The sequence below is a fragment of the Zonotrichia leucophrys genome, chromosome 9 (assembly GCF_028769735.1).
Source record: "Zonotrichia leucophrys gambelii isolate GWCS_2022_RI chromosome 9, RI_Zleu_2.0, whole genome shotgun sequence".
Lineage (NCBI taxonomy): Eukaryota > Metazoa > Chordata > Aves > Passeriformes > Passerellidae > Zonotrichia > Zonotrichia leucophrys.
In genome coordinates this window covers 5,030,001-5,050,764 of record NC_088179.1, presented here as the reverse complement: position 1 = coordinate 5,050,764, position 20,764 = coordinate 5,030,001, and positions in this window count along the sequence as shown.

The following is a 20,764-nucleotide window of genomic DNA, read 5'->3' as shown; positions in this document are numbered from 1 at the left end:
TATTGGAACATTTGTTTTTTATTCTGAATATTTCAGCACATCTATTTACCTGGTACTATATTTAGTACCACAGTACCAAGATGGCATATATAAAGATTCAATTGCAATTCCCATCTGATGTCCCTTCCCTCTCCTTTTTACCCCCTTTTTTATGTCCGCACTCTGAATTCAGCACAAAGTTGGTGTGTTTAATTTAAAAAGAAGTAAAACGCGCCAGGAGACGCCTCAGACCACTGCAAATCACCTACTTTATAGAGGCAGTAAAATTGTGTATCGGATTAAAAGTGATGCTGATCTGAAATTTATGATAACTTTTAATGGCATTATAATTTTTTTTCCCTGTGCGCTCCATCACCGGATCGTTTGGATGCACAGAGCAGCAAGATGAAATTTGTAAGCGAAGAACATTACATAGGCAAGCTCTGAGGGGGGGAGGCTCTGGAATAATGCAGGAGCCTCTCCTCAGCACGCAGAGGATGCTCCATGGGGCTGGGTGTGGGGCTTGAGGACAAAGGTGGGATGTGCTGGGAGCCAGGGAGGGAAAAGTCACCCCAGCTGAAGGTTATTTGGGAGGGCACTGGGACAAATCCACCCAGGAGCTCACAAAGGCCTGGGAGCCCAGGACAAATCCATCCTGGAGCTCACAGAGGTGTTGGCTTTGTCTGTGCCTGTGGGATTTGTGGCTCATTTCCCTCTGCCAGGCAAGGACCACCCCAGAGAGCTCAGGCCTTGGATGTGGATCCCATCACAGGGATCCTGCGTGTGGCACAGCTCCACCCTTCTGGCTCTGCTGAGGACAGGCCTGTGAGGACACCTCCAACACAGCTTTGGTGGGGAGAGATCCTCGTGAGCATCCTTTTCTCCAGACTGAGCACATCATGGAATTATTAAGGTTGGAAAAGCCCTCCAAGATCGTTGGGTCTGACCTGTGTCCAATCCCCACCTTGTCACCCAGCCCACTGCACTGAGTGCCACATCCAGGTATTCCGTGGACACCTGCAGGGATGGGCACTCCAAACCTCCCTGGGCAGCCCCTGCCAAGGCCTGCCCACCCTTTCCATGGAAAATTCCTCCTGATGTCCAATCTGAACCTCCCCTGGCACAGCCTGAGCTCATTTCCTCTCCTCCTGTCCCTGTTCCCTGGGAGCAGAGCCCCACCACCCCCAGCTGTCCCCTCCTGTCAGGAGCTGTGCAGAGCCACAAGGTCCCCCTTGAGCCTCCTTTGCTCCAGGCTGAGCCCCTTTCCAGCTCCCTCAGCCTCTCCTGGTGCTCCATTCCCTTCCCCAGCTCTGTTCCCTTCCCTGGACACGCTCCTGGAGTCAAACACTGGAGGATGAGGGAAACCTCAGACCATGATATTGTTACCTCAGCACCTCCTACTTGCCCAGCCAAGGAAATAAAGCACTGCAGTTGCATAACTAAACCCTCTGTCACGATCTTACACACAAGAAACCACAACCAATCCCAAAATCTCTTCTTCCCTCAACTTTGCAAAGCAACACTGTCCAACAGAAACACAGAGAGTAATATGTAATTCTTCTGAAATGAGCATAAATTACTAAAGCAGTGAACACGTGCATGTAAGGAGTGAATTTATTAACTAATTTAATAAAATAAAATTAATTTATTAACAGCCACAGGAAACTGAGTCCCACTATTTTGATCTGAAAAATACTTGTCCCAGAGCAAACCCACCTGGAGCTTGGAATTCTTCAGGAGTATCTCTGCATTCAAGGAACCAAAAGCACTGTGATAGTTTGAGGGAGCTGGGAAAAGCTGCTGGGAAAGTCAGCAGATGCTGCAGGACAAGTTGCTCCAAGCAGACACCTGGCAGGAGGGAGAGGAACTCATCAGGGTGAATCTGTGTCATACCAGAGGTGAAAGAACAGAACTACAATTCCCACAAAAAAGGGAAAATTACATTGATACAAGGTGTATGAAACCAGATCTCAGCTCAAAATCTCTGTAGGAACAACATGGAAAGAAACCTGAATTATTTATCCACCAGCCACTTGCTCTGTAGAATATTAAGGAGAAAGAACAGTGGGTTTTCCATGCCACATGCCCCAGGACACGGTGGATTCTGTCACACCTTCCAGTGTGTTAACAGAGATGGGGATCTGTGAGTAAACACAAGGACAGGTGACACAGCAGCTCTTTTGGAGAGGCTTTACTGCCTCCATCTGCAGTGGGGCTCTTTTGCAAGATGAATTTGCAAAAAATAGGGAATTGCATTGTCCACTTGGGGTCTGAGCTGGTGTGACCCCCACTGAAGGCATTTTGGGAACCACTCAGCCTCATTCTCATGGATACCTGCTTAAATTACCATCTATGTAAAATTCTGTGGCAGCACCCCAATTTTCCACTGGTGCCTTTGATGCTGTGTTGGGAAACTTCCATTCTCCCCCTCCTCCTCCTTCCCTGCCTCATTTTCATCCTCTCCTCCTCCAAACTCCATGATCACACTCCACAATAAAATACAACTGCTGTAAGTGATTGTTTTGCTGTATTATGTGAAGTCAAAAACCTTTTGAATCGTATTTTGCAGTGAACCTGCCTTTGAATCCCCACACTTTATCATTCCACAGCAACACATATAATTTCAAACAAACAAGCGAACAAACCCAATGAAAATGGCCTGAATCTCTTATCAGTCAGTTTTACACTGGCGTAACTCCATAAACTTCAGTGGAATTAATCTTGATTTACACTGTTGGGAGAGCAGGAACAGGCACTGTAAATAGCTGTATACCAGTGCACGACACTTAAAAGCAGGCACACCAGAAATGCCTGGCAGGAGATGAGGATGAAGGCATAAAAAAAAGCTTTCGCAGCTGTTCTAATCCATGGGCGCAAGGATAAACCCCAAGGACAACGATGGAAGGGTTGTGCCACCCAGGGACCACAGGCCATGATGTGGAGAGACCCATTTATAGCTCTGGTGGTGGCACCAGGCTGTGCCAAATGGGGACACAGCTCTCTGGGGACATTGAGATGGGACAGATTGGGTTTCACTCAGAGGAGAGGTTGGCTGGAGGGTGTGGGATGGAGCCCAGGTCTGTGTGTGTTCTGTGGTGATGGTTGGAGTGGATTCTGCAGTGGATGTGGTGATGTGGCACCTGCAGAGCCCTGCACTTCTGGCTGCCTTCACATTGAAGCCACTGGGAATGGGGCAACTTGAGCTGATTTGGAAGCTCCAGCAGGCCCAGAGAGGTGTGGGCTTCCAATAGTTCCCAGGAGTGCTGAGGGGATGTGCCCACCTACAAGTCATCCCTTGGGACAGGTAACCTGTCCTCTCAAACGCCTCATGGGGAACAGCACCACGGGACACCTCAAAAAATGTCACCCAACAGATCAAGACTTGAGGTCAGAGCTGTTACCAGCTCCAGAGGGAGGACATGACTGCCCTAAACCAGGGATCAGTCCCTGGAGAGCAGTGCCATCCTCTGCCAGAGCTCTGACCAGCCACAGCATTCCCTGCATGAATTATCTTTAACAGACACATTTAAATTTAAATTTCGAAACTCAGATGGGCTCTGTCTCTTCCCTGCTAATTGCCAGGGCAGAAGTTGGGGTGCAAGGTATCCACCAAGTCACTCCTCCCACCTGTGGTGGACACAATCTATGGGCTTTGCTATTCCAGCTATTTCCAAACCCCTTTACTCCAAACCATGGCAGAATATGGATAATAAAATACCTTTTTTTTTTTTCTCTGGGATACCACTATTAATTTTCACTGAGGTTGCACTAGTTGGGGGTTCAGGAGAGGACAGAGGACAGAGAAGAGCACAGAACAAGGAAGAGGCAGGATCTGCCACAAAATGGACAATGTGCACCCCAATGCCCTCCCAAACATTGCCATTACTGTGCTCCAGACACCCCCTTGGAAAACAATCCAGCAAAGAGGCCAATGTGGAGCAACACCAGGGCTGGGCTGGATCCTGAGCCCCATGTGATGGTCCATGAGTGAGGCACCACAGGAGAGCTGGCACCAGGGACATCTCTGGTCATGGAACCTTGTGGTGCTTGCAGGGGAGTCTGTCAGGGGCTGTGCCAGGCAGCCAGGGGTCTAAAGGTGCCCAAAAAGGTTATTTTACTGATCCGGGGGTTTGTGTCTCTTGGTTCAGTGATAGAGTAAACGAGAAGGAGGAGAACCTTGCAGCACCTGATCCTTGATACTTTTCCTTTGACTCACTGTAATGTCAGCAGATCTCTGCATCATCCTCCCATTCTAACCTGTAAAACATTTTGCTCTGCATGTTTTCCAAATTAAGCACTAAAAGCTTAACTTTATTGATTAAAGTTTCCAGTGCTGCCACTGCAGGAAAAGCCCCAGGTCCTTGTACTCTTCCTGGGATGCACTCCAGCATCCCAGCTTGGCAGCCAGGCTCCACCCAAGCCCAGAATGATCAGAAGTGGTTAAGTAGCAGCCCAGACTTTATCCAATTGCTCTTATCAATCTTCATAACAAAGAGAAAACAACTCAACCATCTCTTGTGGGAAATAAATTGAGCCCTCCTCTGTATTAGCCCCATTGATGAGGCCCTGGTGAAGAGCTCCAGAAGCAATTAAAACAAGTGCTGTAGATCCAGGTGTACCTGGATAACATTCCTGCTCTCCCCTTCTCCCTGGGTCCCTATCACCCACTGGAATCAACACAAGGTGCATTAGAGAGGATGTTTCATAAAGAAAAGCTGCTCTTCAGGCTGAGACAGCTTTGTTCCAACTGCACTTCAATTAGCAGAGTGCAGGTCCCAGGGACTCCTGGCCAAGATGCAGCTGTAGAGATTAAGACAGAAAGACGCCTTGGAGTTGGGAAAGAGGATTCAGGGGGGAGCTTTCTCTATTTTCACATCCTCCACTTCCCAGTTGCCCTGCCAAGACCACTGGATCACTGTCTGAAGGCCCAGGTAATGTATTTCCAGATCTGTCAGAGCAGACACCAGATCTTCAATCAACGAGATCCCAGGCTTGACCTCATTTAAATGTTCCCTCAACAAAGGTCAAAACTTATCTGACTGCTGAGACACCCCACTCTTACACCTGGAAAGGAAACATTTTGATGTTAATTAATTCTTTCAGATGAAACCAGCAAAAATGTCAATGTAACAAATTAGACCCACATTGATTATTGGCTTTTAAAAAAAGAGTTAATGGTTGCGGTCTGGGGAAGGGGGTTAGGCAGGTCTTTAAAGTGATGCACACATGCAATACTTTATGCTCATACAGGCTCTGGATTCGTTGTTTTAATTGGAAAAACGTGTTTAGGAATTCTCTGTGTCTCTTATTCCCTGCTCCTCTTTGCTCCTTGTATTCCCTCCTCCTCAGGAGGACAGTCCAGGCAGACAGAAGGTAACACTCTGCAAGAAAAGATCTGCAAAAGGAAAAGGCAAAGGGCCACTGAACACCATGATGTTTGGGAAGCACCAGGGGCCAAGGAGCTGCTTTTCATGGAGCAGCAAATTCTGCATTTCATGTGGAGCAGATGACAGCCTGGGAGGAAAAAGGCTTCATCAGCTGACCCAGGAGTAATCGAATATTACCAGAAATTACCAGAAGATGGTCCAACATTATGGAGTTAAGGTGATGCAGAGACACAAGTCTGAGGAACAGGAGATGCCCCATCCCTGGCAGTGTCCAAGGCCACGCTGCACAGGATTTGGAGCACCCTGGGATAGCGGAAGGTGTCCTTGCCCATGGCAGGGGCAGGAACTGGATGAGATTTAAGATCCCTCCAACCGACACTATCCTGGGACTCTGTGACTTGCCAGCAACACAGACATATTGAAATTATACCATGCAATTCTGGGCTGCAATTCCTATACCACCACCAAAGTGGGTGAAGAGCATCCCCTTCTCCTCCCTCTTCCCTGGCTCAAAATGTGACTTTTCTCATGCACAAAACAACACCAGTCAGGAGGGTGTGGCAGCAGAGAGGACCAACAAAAACAGGGGGTTTACATTTGGTGCAGGGTGCTGGGGAAGGGACTGAGGCAGAATCCAAAGGGCAATTTCAGCATCACACAAGGAAGAGGAATCCAAGGCAACAGCAGTGACATCTGAGGACTCTGTAAAACCACAGCGTGGTCACTGTGAGGAGCTGGCTGAAATTGCACATATTTTAATCAAAAATCCAGATTGTAGATTAAACTTTGGAAAGAAATCACGCAGCAGTATTTAATTAATGAAGGCTTTAAGTGACCTAGATGAAAATACTCCAGCGATAACTCCTTGGCTGGCTTAAGTCAGTTTGCACAGATGATACATATTATATTTCCTGTCCCCTGAAATAATCACCATTAATTCCCCGCCTGGAAAAGTCACTTTGCCCTCGTAAAGCATGTTTAGAGCAGCTCTGGAAATTGAAGAATGTGTTTAACAGTCACGCAGCCACAGTTTGATTTCAACCTGGGGTTGGCTAAGGCCGTGCAGAAGGGTTGTGACCCCAAAGCAGGTGTGTGCAGCACCTGTACAATAAACCACACTGTGAATTCAGAAAACACATCCATGTCTCAAAGCCTACATTTTTACCTGATTTTTAATAAGCTAAAGCATTTGATTCCTTTTTCAGCACTAGGAGGAAACAACAAAAATTCCTCCTCTCCATTGCAGACCCCTCTGAAAAGGAGCATGACTACAGGCGAGTTTAACTGCAGCAGGCATGTCCTAGGGTAACAAGGATGTGATGAAACACATGCTTTACAACTGGGTTTAAAAAGAAAAGGAAAAAAAAAAGGAAAGAAAAGCTACATTCAATGGCAGAAAAAATTGATTTAACCACATAAATATTACAAGCAGAAATCAGAGGTTAGAAGTAGAGTTGAAATGCAAACCATTACCTCCATTATCCAAAACAGGCTGTTTATTTACAGCTCGAAAGTGTAGAAATGACTTGGCTTAATCGTAATTAAAACCTTTTGGTATCTTTAGAGCAGCAGAAGTGTTGCACGCGAAGGTAGCAGGGCCGTGAGGAGGAGGAGATGCTCGGGCTCACAACAAGGACATCTGGGGCTCTAAGGAGAACAAAACAAAAGCCTGACGAACACGATATTAGGCTGAGAACAATTCCGACTGTGGCAAGACAAGAGGCTCAGTAATTGAATTTGCAAAAGGCCGTACAGCAAAACTAGAGCTAAACTACTTGTAACATCCATTAGTGAGAGAGGCATTCCACTGCAGAAAGGATCATCTGCTGGGAGAGGTGCTAAAGGCTCCCGAGCTGCCATTCCCCTCTCCTGTCAGGAATCCCACAGCTTGGGATTGGAAGGCTTGTCGTTTGAAGGCTGCATTTCCTGACTGCCTTCTGTTTTAACTCACAGATATCAAGCATTCAAGCTGCAATCTGTGTACTGCCCAACTTAACAAACTGTTTTGTTCTATCTCATATACAAAACCTCTGCAAGTTCTGTATTTTCGTGTGCTATCTTTTTTAGTTTAAAAAATGTTTTGCTAGACTACACAGCTTCAATGTATACATAAACAAAACCTTTAAAAATGCAGTAGTCTTCACCAGCCTGAGATAGTGATTTGATAAATCCCACGTCCTTGGCACTGTGCTGCCTGCCTGGGAATGGGGGGAAGGCTGGGCCCTTCTCCCAGGCTTTTCTGGGCTGTGTTAACTCCCACAAGGATGGCAATCACATCCAACTTCTTCTGCTGTGATGGGATTGAGAAGGGCATGGAGCTGTTGGAGAAGGACACTGAGGTGCTCCAAGGGCTGGAGCCCCTCTGCTCTGGAAACAGGATGGGAGAGCTGGGGGTGTTCACCTGGAGAGGAGAAGGATCCAGGGAGAACTTGGAGCCCTCCCAGTGCCTAAAGGGCCTCAAAGAGAGCTGGAGAGGGACTTTGGATGAACTAGGGACTCCCTATTGGAGAGACAGGACAAGGGGGAATGGTTGTACACTGCCAGAGGGCAGAATTAGATGGGATATTGGGAAAGAATTCCTCCCTGTGAGGGTGGCAAGGCCCTGGCACAGGGTGCCCAGAGAAGCTGTGGCTGCCCCATCCCTGGCAGTGTCCAAGGCCAGCTTGGATGGGGATTGGAGCAACCTGGGATAGTGGAAGATGTCCCTGCCCATGGCAGGGAGTGGAATGAGATGAGCTCTAAGGTCCCTTCGAACACAAATCATGATATGATATGATATGATATGATATGATATGATATGATATGATTGATATGATAAATGATATGACTCAACATTACATGATTAGGACAGGATAAGATAGGATATTACAAAAGTGTAAGACAAAAATGTAGAAAAGCTTCATTAAGCTGCCCCTGCAACCCCCCAGCCCTGCCACCAAAGCATCAATGGGATCAGATCCTGCGAACACTTCTGAACACCACCCCATTTCTGAAAGAAACTCTTCAGGCAGCCACAGTGCTGAGAGGCTGCTGAAGGCAGGATCAGAAATCCTTCACAGAAGGCTCATTTTATACTTTTGCTATCCAAAATATGAACATGTCTCCAAACATGGTGAACTGAGCTCTAACAGGTTGTAGTAACAGGATCTGCCACACCAGGGACCCAGCAGCCACAACCCAGATGACCTTTCTGGAGCACTGGACACAGAGGACATCTCATCCAACCCCCCTGCTCCCAGACCACCACAAAGCCTGGGGATGCCCTTCTGCAGTGTGTCTGGGACCGTGGAAATCTCTCAGGCACCCAGTGCCCCCTCCCTGGCATCTCCTCCAGTGACAAGCTACTACCAGCAACCTCACCCTGCACAGCAAAATAGTGCCAGAAAGAGGTGAAAAAGGCAAGGAATGGGTGTGCTGGAGGCAGATTCCAGAACTGGGTGCTCTCTTTGTGCACTGTGGTCCAGCCCCAGACCCAGGCCATAGGATTTCCTCACCTGCACCAAGGCACATAAGGCAGAATCCACTCAGGAAATTGTGGGAAGGAGACATGAATGTCTCTCAACAAACTTCCTGTGCGAAAAGGCAAAGACAATTGAGAAAGTACAATGATTTAGCAGCATTCAGAACATTTTGGCTGAGGTGCATCACTCTGAGCTGGAGAAGTGAGTGTCTTACCTGTTCCAGGCATAATTTTCTTCTCTGGTGAGCAACTCTCCCCAGCAAGGCCCATGCAGGGGAGAGGAAGGTGCACAACATGGTTTGCAGTGCTACAATCCCCTCCAAGGAGGTTCCCTACACCTTGTCCTCCATTACCTGGTCCCTCTATCCTGATCTGGATGGCAAAACATGAATACTCCAGTTGGAAGTGCACATTAAACCACGACTAAAGCTTCAGCTGGAGCTGTATCCAATTCTTTGGCACATCAAGGATGGGAAAGGAGGCACGGATGGCTTGTTCACTAACCCAAGCTCTCTCTGCCAGAGAGCTGTGCCAGAAGTTATCAAGAAAGCTGCAAAATGAAAGCATGATATGCTGTGGTAATTATGTGTGCTTGGATATATATATTATTTTTCCCACAAATGTTCTGCCTTTTAGTAAATATTCTTTAGCACCTCCTTTGTCCCATTGCAGAGCAGTCAGCTGTGGAAATGATCCCCTCATCCTGGTTAACTCTCTCAGTGCCACACATGGACATTCCCTGGCCAGCTGGAAAGAGCTCAGGGGGGTTGGAGGGACCAAGAAGAACCTCTGGCACTGGTGTGGGAGGAAGTTTACTGGCATTTGTGAGAAGTCTGTGTGACAGTGTTCACAGGGGTCTGAGATGAGGGAAGAGACGAGGATCTGACTCCATGTTTCAGAAGGCTTGATTTATTATTTTATGATATATATTACATTAAAACTATACTAAAAGAATAGAAGGCTGGCTAAGAATCAGAAGGCTGGCTAAGAATAGAAAAAGAAGGAATGGTAGCAAAGGCTTGTGGCTCAGACTCTCTGTCCAAGCCAGCTGCCTGTGATTGGCCATTAATTAGAAACAACCACATGAGACCAATCACAGATGCACCTGTTGCATTCCACAGCAGCAGATAACCATTGTTTACATTTTGTTCTTGAGGCCTCTCAGCTTCTCAGGAGGAAAAATCCTAAGGAAAGGATTTTTCATAAAAGATGTCTGTGACAAGTCTGAGTTTTTTAAATTGTGGTAATTCAAGCATCACTTCCAGCAGTTGCTGAAAGAAGCTTTTCCCCACCTGAAGCAGAGAAAAAAGTCGCTCTGGACCCCTCCAAAAGTGACACATTTTGGATGTACTTCTCACATCCATCATTGTCCCCTACACCAGTGACACCAGGTCTGTAAGAAGCCTGGAAAACTCCTTCCCTCTTGGTGTTAATTGTCCCCTCTTTGAATAAACACACAGAGCCGTTGACTGGAGGTGTGTAAATATTTACAGGGCGTGCCCAAGGAGGGTCAGAAACCAATACATCACCTGAGGGAAGAATACAAGCTCAGCGACCGTGAAGCCCTGAGCAATTACTGTTAAGTAACTGCAATACCAGCACATATTTAAGTACTTATGCAAGGAAAAGGGGCTGATGACCTCGATTATATTTGCATTGTGTTTCCTGTTGTTAGCACTTCCTTGGCAGAATTACTGCAATACATCTCGGACTCCAATTTCATCTGCCAGCTCCACGAGACTGCAGCCAGCCTTTGGAGAGGTCCAAAAATGCTTAGGAGTCGGGCTGTATTTCTTCTTGTACAGCTCCTCTGTCTCGGCAGCTGCTCATGCCTCCAAACTGCCTTGTCAAGGAGAGCAGCAGGAGAAAATTTGCCCCAAAGCTCTTCTGAAATTCAGGAATCTACCTCAGCAAATAGACGATGAAATCTTCACGTGGCTGGATGATGACTTCCCTGTTGAAAGGCTCCATGGAATGACACATTTCAGAATAGACTGATTTATCTTATTTAAGAAAAAAGCAGCTTTATAACTTTTTGTCTCAAGATAAACCACAGAAATTTCATAGACATAGCCTGAGGGAGGCGACCTTTGCAGAGAATTATAAATCTAAATGCAGATGATTTCTCAGATGAAGACTCCGTGTAGGTAGACACCCAAAAAACTGAAATATCATAAGGTGAAAGACCAAGGAGTTGTTAAAATGCCATAATCAGCATTTAGGGACATGATTAGCAGTGCCCTTGGCAATGCTGGAGGGACTCAACGACATTAGGAGGCTTTTCCAACCTAAATGATCCCATGACCCTGGTGACACCCTATTTCCATGGTATTTTCCCTGCTTCACTCAGCACTTGGGATGCCTGGGTTGGGAACAGCAAGGTGTTTTCAGCTGGTGTGTTCATCCTCTTTGCAGTTCATTCCCACTGCAGAAATTGACCCACTTCAGCCCGGAGATCATTCCTCATGGATTTGAGTTGGCTACACAGAGCAGGGCATTCCATGAGCCCCTCTGTGGGATTCTCCATTTCTTCTCACTGAGCTGAGGTTTCACTTGCTTTAATTTGAAAGAAAAGCTAAAAGAACCCAAGTTCTCTGTTTGGCTGTGGCACCCATTTGGAGAGGTGTGTCCTGTCCATCCACAACTTCCCAGAGAAGGGAAGAATCACGGATCTTCCTGTCTCCAACTCTGCTTCACAGGTCACCCACCAGTGCTCCTCCTTTCCCAGCATGGGAACAGCCACTGGGAGCACTCTGTCCTGAAATGTATGTCCATCCTAGGGGAAATCAACATTCCAAACCTTCTCATTTATACAAAATCTTCTTCTCCTGCCAGCCCCACCCAAGCAGCGTCCCTCAGGGAGGCAGGTGCAACATGGAAATCTCCAGATGTTGGGGGACATGAACAGCTGGATCTGCTCAATACAACACCAGTGTCCAAGACAGTGTCATTGCATCCCCAGCAGTGCCCGGAGGAGAGGAGGAAAATCCCAGGACAGGCTGCTGTGGAACAACCTCCTGTAAGTCCTGGAATGTGATGGTTCCTATCTTTTCTAACAGCTTTTTTCCTGGGTAGTATAACAGGAGAACTTGGCTACAGCAATGTCTTGGGGCAATGAATGCCTGAGGCTATGGATGAATTGCTCACAAAAGTGTCTTTTTATCAGTTCTCAGTTCTGTTGCCTTTCAAGTTTATTCAGCGTCCCTTTGAATGAGACACTGTTGTAATTGTCTAAAAAATAAATTTGACTGCCTGCTTGACCTCCTTTATACCGTTTATTGCAGTCATTTAATTTTCTAGTCATTCTTTCCTGGGAAAAAACAGACAATATTGTAACTCCAGCCACACTTGGAAGTCTTTGTATCATCTCTAAGCCTTTTTTGTTTCCTTGTTTAATTTTGAATGTGGCACAACCAGAACTTCTCTTCAGCTTCAAGGTGGGAGCCCACACTTGGCCATGGAAATGGCAGCTTGGGCATCAATTATTTGTTTAAACAAGTCATCATTTGTTGTTCCTTTTTGTCATTGGAAAAGGAACAGTGAATGAAGCAAAGAGCCAATAGAATGGCCTGGATTGGAAGGGACCAAAAAATCCAACCAGATTAGAACCCCTGACATGTGCAGAGACACCTTCCACTATCCCAGGTTGCTCCAAGCCTTGTCCAGCCCAGCCTTGGACACTTCCAGGGATCCAGGGGCAGCCACAGCTTCCCTGGGCACCCTGTGCCAGTGCCCTCACTGCCCTCACAGGGAACAATTCCTTCCCAATATCCCATTTAAGCCTACTCTCTTTCAAGTTAAAGCCATTCACCCTTGTTGTCTGAATCCATATCTTGTCCAAGGGTCCCTCTCCACCTCTCTTGGAACCCTTTTAGGCATTGGAAGGGGCTCTAAGGTCTCCCTGGAGCCTTCTGTTCCAGATTGCAAGGCAAGATATATTCTATTACCATCTGAGTTCTTTTGTTGGCAGCTGTCTTTTGTCAAGTGGGCAGTTTTCCTTATCTCTTCCACAATCACTCCTCCCTTGGGAGGGGAAATCTGCTGATAACAGGACATTGAATGTCCCTGCATGGCTGATAAGAACTACAGCATCCCATTGGGAGATGTGAGCCCAGAGGGAGGAGCCAAGCATTGCTACCCAGATATAATCTGGAGATCCTGGAACACCAGCACGGCTTCTCCAAGGGATTCCCCAGAGGAACAGCAGCTGCCTCTCCTTCCACTGGATCTTCAGAGGAAGAATACATCCTTCTCTACAGGATCCCTGCTCCAGCAGAACCACCCCTGACACTGCAGGAGGGCTGAGCCACAATTCAAATGGGGCTGCCACCAACACCCTGACCCACAGGGTGTCAGGTTGGGTTCTGACTCTGGCAGTGTTGTTTTGATTTACTACATTGTTTATTTTATCCTTTTATTTTCTTCCCTATTAAAGGACTGTTATTTTCTTCCTGCTCCCATATTTTTTGCCTAAGAGCCCTTTAATTTAAAATTTATAGCAATTTGGAGGGGTGGGGAGGGTTTACATTCTCCATTTCAGGGGAGGCTCCTGCCTTCCTTAGCAGACACCTGTCTTTCCAAACCAACATACCTTCTCTTCTCCAGCTGAATGCTCCCAGCTCTCCCAGCCTGGCCCAGGGCAGAGGGACTCCAGCCCTTGGAGCACCTCCATGATCTGGTCTGGATTCCCTCCAACAGGTTGATGCCCTCCCCATGCTGAGGATCCCAGGGCTGGATGCAGCTATGCCCATCCTGCTATACAAACATCTCTTTGTCCCTGCTGCTGGGCTCTGCCATGTTCCCTCAGCTGCTGCCACAAGGACCCAGCATCACTGATGTCCCACCAGTTGTCCCCAGCCCAGTGTTCCCAGTGTCCCAGTGTTCCAGCACTGTGCTTTCCTGAGTCACTCACAGGCTGTTCCCAACCTGGCTCCATTCCACTCTTCTTCGATTTTCCACCCAGACACGATATTTCTGCCTGGCCTTGGAAGGGCTGGTAATGAATGGTATGAAATAGCAGTGAATATCCACGCTTCTGCAGGGGGGAAATGGGATGGGATGCAGTCCAGGGCCTGCCAGAGTGCTTCCCCAATTATTGGAAGGGGTCTCTGTTCAATGACAGGCACAAAGCCCGTCCTCTACGCTGGATGCATTTTCCCTGCAGCGCCGGGAGCCTTTGCCAGCCTGAGAAATGAGAGACTGGGGCTCAAAAGAAATAATCTTTTAAAACATAAACGGCCAAGCTGATTTACTTCCAAATACGTAACACCAACAAAAAAAAAAATTGCTGTTGGGCAGGGACCTCGTTTGCCAAGTTTCAACAGAGCAAAATTTTACAGCGAAGTTATAAACACTTTAAATTCCATTGTTGGTTTATAATGGAAAACCTGGCAGGCTCATAGCTGAGAGTGCTCTTCCAAAGAATGCTTGCCATGATGCTTACTCCCCATATGGGATAAGATCAATAGCCACGTGATAAATTTGGGTTCACGTGATAAAGCACACAAAACCACCCTTATCCACTTGCTCCATGATTTTCCCAGATCTAGAACAATTCCAGAATTTCCTCCAGGAGTTCACTCACCTCAGCCAGTCACCTCCTTTCAGTCTGCCAAAACCACTTTTGTTGAGTCCCAAGGCTGTGAAATGCCTTTCCCAATTGAGCCACACATAATGGAGTAACAAGAGCTCAGAGCCTCCAAAGTATCTCTGATAAATAAGAACAAAAAAGAAAAGAATACTTTTATTATGGACAATACCTCAAGGAAGGGAAACTTAATGTAGTGTTGATGAATGGGTGCATGAAATCCTGATATTAGTAATAACAGAAGGACATTTCCATGCATTTTACTATAGTTTCTCCTTGAAAGTACTGGAGATTCAGATGGACTGGACCAGTGCAAAGCACAGATTTGGGTGTCTGTGTTAAACAACCCTTCTAGAAAGCATCAATGTTTTCTGAAAAATTCCCCTTTGGGGGTGTCACTTGGGGCTCCAGGTTAAAGCCCAGCCCAGTCTCTTCAACAAACCTTGGCCAGGCCAAGCAGATCCAGAGGGGTGTGGGGTGCAGAAGAAGAAATCTGGAGATGCCTGCATGGAAGAGCTGCAGCTCTCCCTGACATTCCTCCTCTGCTGTGGTTTACATGTCCCTCCTCCAAGCTTTTCAGCGGGGTTTGGAACAGCGTTTGTGCTCCAGCAGCTTGTGGGTCCCATCCCACATTTCCCCTGCTGACACCTGGTTATCCGTTGCTATTCCATTCATTACCAACCAAAACAAGGAAGAAATGTTGCCTGGGTGGAAATAACAAATCCTTTGTAACAGAGAGTCAGGATGGAGACCCCAGCTCCACCCCAGAGTGACCCCCAAGCACCATGAAGCTGAAGAGGAAGAGCCACCAGCCCATTTCTTCCCCACAAGGGCTGAGCCTGGCCAGGCTGCACCATGTCCATATTCCAGAGATGTTCCTGGTGTGCAGCCTCCAATGGCCTCATTCTGGAAGTTCCTTGGAAGCCAAGGAGACTGTTGCAAGCCTCGTGCTTCGTTTGCATTCATTTCCTTCCCAAACTCTCATTACCCGAAAGAGAAAGGGAGAGTGAGTGCATTCAAGTGGAAATGGTTGGAGTGCACTTAGAGGAATTTAGCCAAAAGGAAAAGGATAGATGATGGTGGTGGCTTTTTTTAATTTTTTTTTATTCTCTCAAAAAAAAAAAAAAAAAGAAAAAAAATCCTCCAGAACTTAAAACTGTTTTAATCAGCTGAAAAACATACGTGGGCTTTACAGCTCTGAGACAGCTTGCACAGGCTCTGATAAATGCCTATCGCTCATTTGCATACGCTAACAGCTACACTTTAATCAGCCTCCTAATCCCTGATGATATTAATGAATTTTTTTTATGCACTCTCTCTCTCCTCCACCCCCCCACCCCCCCCGCGTATTTTTTTTTTTTTTTTTAGTATCATGTTTGCTAATTCAAAACCGATCAGCGGCTTCTGTGTGCCTTTTTTTATGCAGGAAATAATGGGTGAGCTTGGTACTCCTGTTATCCTGCTCTCACAAATAATTAAGACTACAAAGGGTACAAATCAGTCTGAATGCACGGCACAAAGGCTCAAGCTATGCAAAGGTCTTTTTCTCTCTCTCTCTCTTTCTCTCTTTTCATTTATTCTCTTCTTCTGACAAGAGGTGGCTTAGAAAGATACTTAGCAAAGCAATGAACTGGTCACTCCCAAAAAGCAAGAATTTCCCAGCCATTTTAAATGCTCAGGATACACAGCGGGACTTTATTTTTAAGGGGTTTTTTTCTTAGTTTTTGGTGGGTCCTGATTTTGGGAAAGGAGGCTGCCTGCTGGAGAAATCTTCATCAAACTGGTTTACCTTTGTTTTGGTGGCTCTGCTTTTCTCCTTGGGAGAGGTTGGCGTGGGAGGGTGACACAGATTTTGAGGTAGGGAGACCTGGAAAAATCTTCCTTGCACACGTGGTCATAGGGAAGGGAAGCAATGGAAAACAAATCCATGTGGTGTGAAGAGCTGTCCAAAAGTGGGAGAATTTATCCAGCTCCAGAGGCTCCAGGCGTGTTCTAGTGTCAGCCCAGGCTCCAGACTACTCTGAGAACTCAGGCAAACTCCTCCTGCCCTCTCCAAGGTCAAATCACAGATCCAGCTGCTCCAGCCCTGCAGACCCTTCCCTTCTCCTGTCCCTCCTCAGGAGCAGCCATGGAAGTTCAAGGGGGAGGTTGGGCAAGAGCCACTGTGTCACCTCTACAGCCCTGGGGTGTGTGACTTCCCAGAGATCCTCCCTTTGGGACACATTCTCACCTCAAAGTTAAATCAGGTACAAAACCAGACTTTCAGAATCCCTGTCCATTTTGCTGGGAGCCTGAAACACGTGCCTCCACAGGCCAACAAAAATGCTGCAGACTGGGACTGATTTGAGCAGAAATGGACTGATGGACACACAGAGACCAGCATGGTGGAGCAACCAAGGCAGACTGACAAATATCCAGTGCTGTAGCAGTGGGTCTCAATGCATTTGGTGACAAAGAGGGACCCACATCATGCCATCAGCCATAACACTGGCAACTACAGGTGTAGTCCCACAGGAATTAAGCACCACAACAGAGAATCACAGTTTGGAAAAGCCCTCCAAGACCATCGAGTCCAACCTGTGCCCGATCCAGAACCTTGTCACCAGCCCAGAGCACTGAGTGCCATGTCCAGGCATTCCTTGGACACCTCCAGAAATGGGGACTCCACCACCTCCCTGGGAAGCCCTTTCCAATGCCTGGCCACCCTTTCCAGGAAGAAATCCCTCCTGATGTCCAGCCTAAAGGTCCCCTGGCACAGCCTGAGCTCATTTCCTCTCATCCTGTCCCTGTTCCCTGGGAGCAGAGCCCGACCCCCACCTTGCTGCACCCTCCTGTCAGGGACTTGTGGACAGTGTGAAAAGGTCCTCCCTGAGCCTCCTTTTCTCCAAATTTCTCCCATGAAGTCACACAGACACCAAAAGGCAAAACAGCTGAACCTGAGTGGGTGACAAAACAGGACACACTGAGTGCATACAGAAATCAATCAACGTATCCGACAGAAAATAGTCACTTTCATTAAAATAAGCAAAATAAGGATTTCAACAAATAAAAAAAAAACACAGCCAAACATCTGAAGGAAGCCTGCAGGCATGTCTGATGTGTGCAAGTCTAGACTTCCAAACTCCAGAGGATTTTTGTATTAGGAAGCTGGGTAAGGCTGATGGAAAAGATTCCTGCTTCTGCTCAGAAATTTTTTTAGGAGATGCAAGCAAACATCTCTGTAGGGTAATCTCAGCACTAACATATCGTGCCCAGATCTCAGAGGATTACCATGAGACTGAAGCAGCAGCATATCCTAAACCTTATGTTTAGGATAACCATGGGCACTGAGAACACAGAAATGTTTATGTTCTTTAGCAGAGCTTTGCAGTTAGCCAAGTGAGGGCAGGTGGATTATGTAACCTCTGGCCAGGAAGGTTTTTGGAAATGCATGAGAGCACAGGCACTGTTTTTCCTGCTAATAATATTGCAACGACAGAGGGATACTCCCTGACCAAGACTTATTTGTGCAAGATGTGCTGCAACCCTTTCCATGAAGAAATTCCTCCTGAGAATTCCTCCAGGGCTGGAGGTGCCTCCCAGGTCCCAGCGCAGAGGGACAGTCACTGCCCTGGGCCTGCTGGACACACCATGGCTGGGACAGCCCAGGGGCCATTGGCCTCTTGCCCACCTGGGCACACCTGGATCCATGTCCAGCTGCTGCCACCAGCACCCCCAGGTCCCTTCCCTTGGCTGCTTGGATCTCACAGATGGTGCAGAACAACTCCAAAATAACTGCAAATAGAATAAGATTTTGTGTAAAGAGCTCTCACAGCAGCATCAACACTGGAACCTCCTGAGTTTACCTGGGAGTATAAGACCCAAAGTGATGCAAGATATATTTGGCTCTGGCCCTGTGGCAGAATGACAATCTGAGCCATGGGCTAAAACCCACCAAAAGCTCAGCTTGCACTTGGCATCCTGGCAATTGTTTTAGGTCCCGAGTATTTTCATGAATATGTTTATGGGAAGAATTCAATCAAGGTTGAAAGAGACCATAAAGCACCAGGAGCCACAGAGAAAAATCCATTGTACAATGAGCCACCTGGACTTCAGAAAAAAAATGTAATGAAATTGCAAAAGTACTCATTAAATGTGAAATACAGGCCCAGTAAGGAGCTTAGCAGATATGCTTTCAAGAACACCTATAAATAATGAAAGCAATGAACTGCAGGAAGAGGAGTTTGAAGTAAATATGAGTCAAGTACTACCCATGTCTGAAATGAAATTTGACAAGCTCAAACAAGTAACACAAAATGACCCAAGTTGACAACAGTTTGGGGAAAGTAATTCTACAAGGATGACCAAAGGAAATATCAAGCCAGTGCTGAGCATAAAAACTTATTGGGATTAGAGCTCTGAAATTGCTGCCATTGATAGGGTTGTGCACAAAGGACACCCTGCCATAACACAATGTCTGCACAAGGGCACAAACCCTGTTTCAGGGACAGAAACCCATGGGGTGCCATGGAAAGGACAGAGTTCTGGTGGTCCCATGTCTGGATACCACCAGCAAAAGGGAATCTGGTGTCTTCAAAGCCAACACAAGCCAGGGGGATGTAAAAGACTCTGATATGACCTAAGGGTGGGATTAAGGTCAATCCACTTTTGGTCTATGCCCCCATGATGGTAAACACGAAGTCTCAGCTGAGATACTCAAGCCCACCTTCACCTGGCATGTAACCAACCAAAAACATCAAGCCCACCTTCACCTAGCGTGTAACCAACCAAAAACACCCACTTTCTGCTTTTGGGGGTTGCAGATGAGTCAAAGTGAAGCACAAACCCATGTTCTAGTGCCAAGGTGTTCACTGACAGCAGTGGGATCAAGGCAGTGCCCCCAAGTCCCCCAAATACATGACAGATCTCCTCATTGTGGGTGGAGGCTTTCAGAACAACTGTAGAATCATGGAATCCTTAGGGTTGGAAAGACCTCCAGGATTATAAAGTCCAACCTTTCATCCAGTATCACAATGCCCACAAGATGGAAAGTCAGTGGGGAAGAGGAGAAGAGGAATTGTGCCCAAATAAGAGCAAAGAGCTGAAAGGAAACTCTAATTTCCACCATGTGAGAAGCAAACATTAAATGCACTACTTTCTTGGCTCCATATTATGGATTTATTTCCATGAATTATTATGGACATACAGCCCATTTCATGGCTGATCCACAGAGGAAAAGGAATCCTGAAGGCAACAGGGACCTCTTGCAGGTGTCCCCTTCATTTGAAAAGCTGGCTCCATCAGAGCTCCTGCAGATGTTTCCACTGTTGACAGATTTACTCCGGTGTCAAAATTAATTGGAGCCAAGAAGAATTATTCACCCAACAAACTGCATCTATGAAGAGGGTCAAGACTCTTTCATGTTCCATCATCCAGTAAAAAAAAATAATAATCATGATCCCATCAGCACCCCCTGGGAAATAGCAGCTGATAATGGCACATCACAAAGCAGGATGTTGCTCTCCTAAGCTGCCGTTATCTGCTCCTACAAGGACAGGCCACGAAGGCCAGCAACCTCCCCACATCCAAATCAGCTTTGCAAACCCATTTTCAAATTTTTTCGATTGTTGATGCACTTTGTCATCTCCATGCACTCACAAAAAGATCAATTTGCTCATTCAGAGGGGAAGAGAATGGTGAGCATGAGCTGACAATGTGTGCTCAGCTCTGGGCACGCTGCTTTTACAAAGATAGTGACAAACTGGAGGCAGTTCAGAGAAGAGTGACAAAAATGATTTGTTCCTTGAGGACTGATCCATGAAGAGCAAAATACACACAATTTGGTTTAGTGATGACTGCAGGAGGCTGAAAACGTGCATTCTAAATGTTTGAAAAATGGGCTTGCAAAAGAAGGAAGAACAAAGTTTTCATTTGGATGCAGCTCAAGCAGAAAGAAGTAAGTCTCCTTTTCAGGGAAAGTGTCCTGGAATCATCTGGAAAAACCTCATAGGAGAAAGAAAAGAAGATTTGTGCCTTAAGTAATTTTAACCCTTAAATAACTGGAAAGTATATCAATGAAGACAATACTGACCTTGATAGGAGGATGAGCCATTTCCAATTTTCTTGCTTCATTCCTGTGATCCAAGCACCAGCAAAGAATCCACATGTGAAAAGCTGAAAGGTGGAAGCAAGGCACAGTCATGGGCAGGAGATCAGCAGCAGGCAGGAGATGAGGCTGAGGGATTGCCATGGTCCCTGTCACACACAAAAAACCCTCCCCAGCCCCAGGACTGCAGCAGCAACCAAACCTTTTGTGCGCAGGAATGATCCAGCTGGAAATTCAAACCTGAGTAGATCTGAATGCCCCCCAGT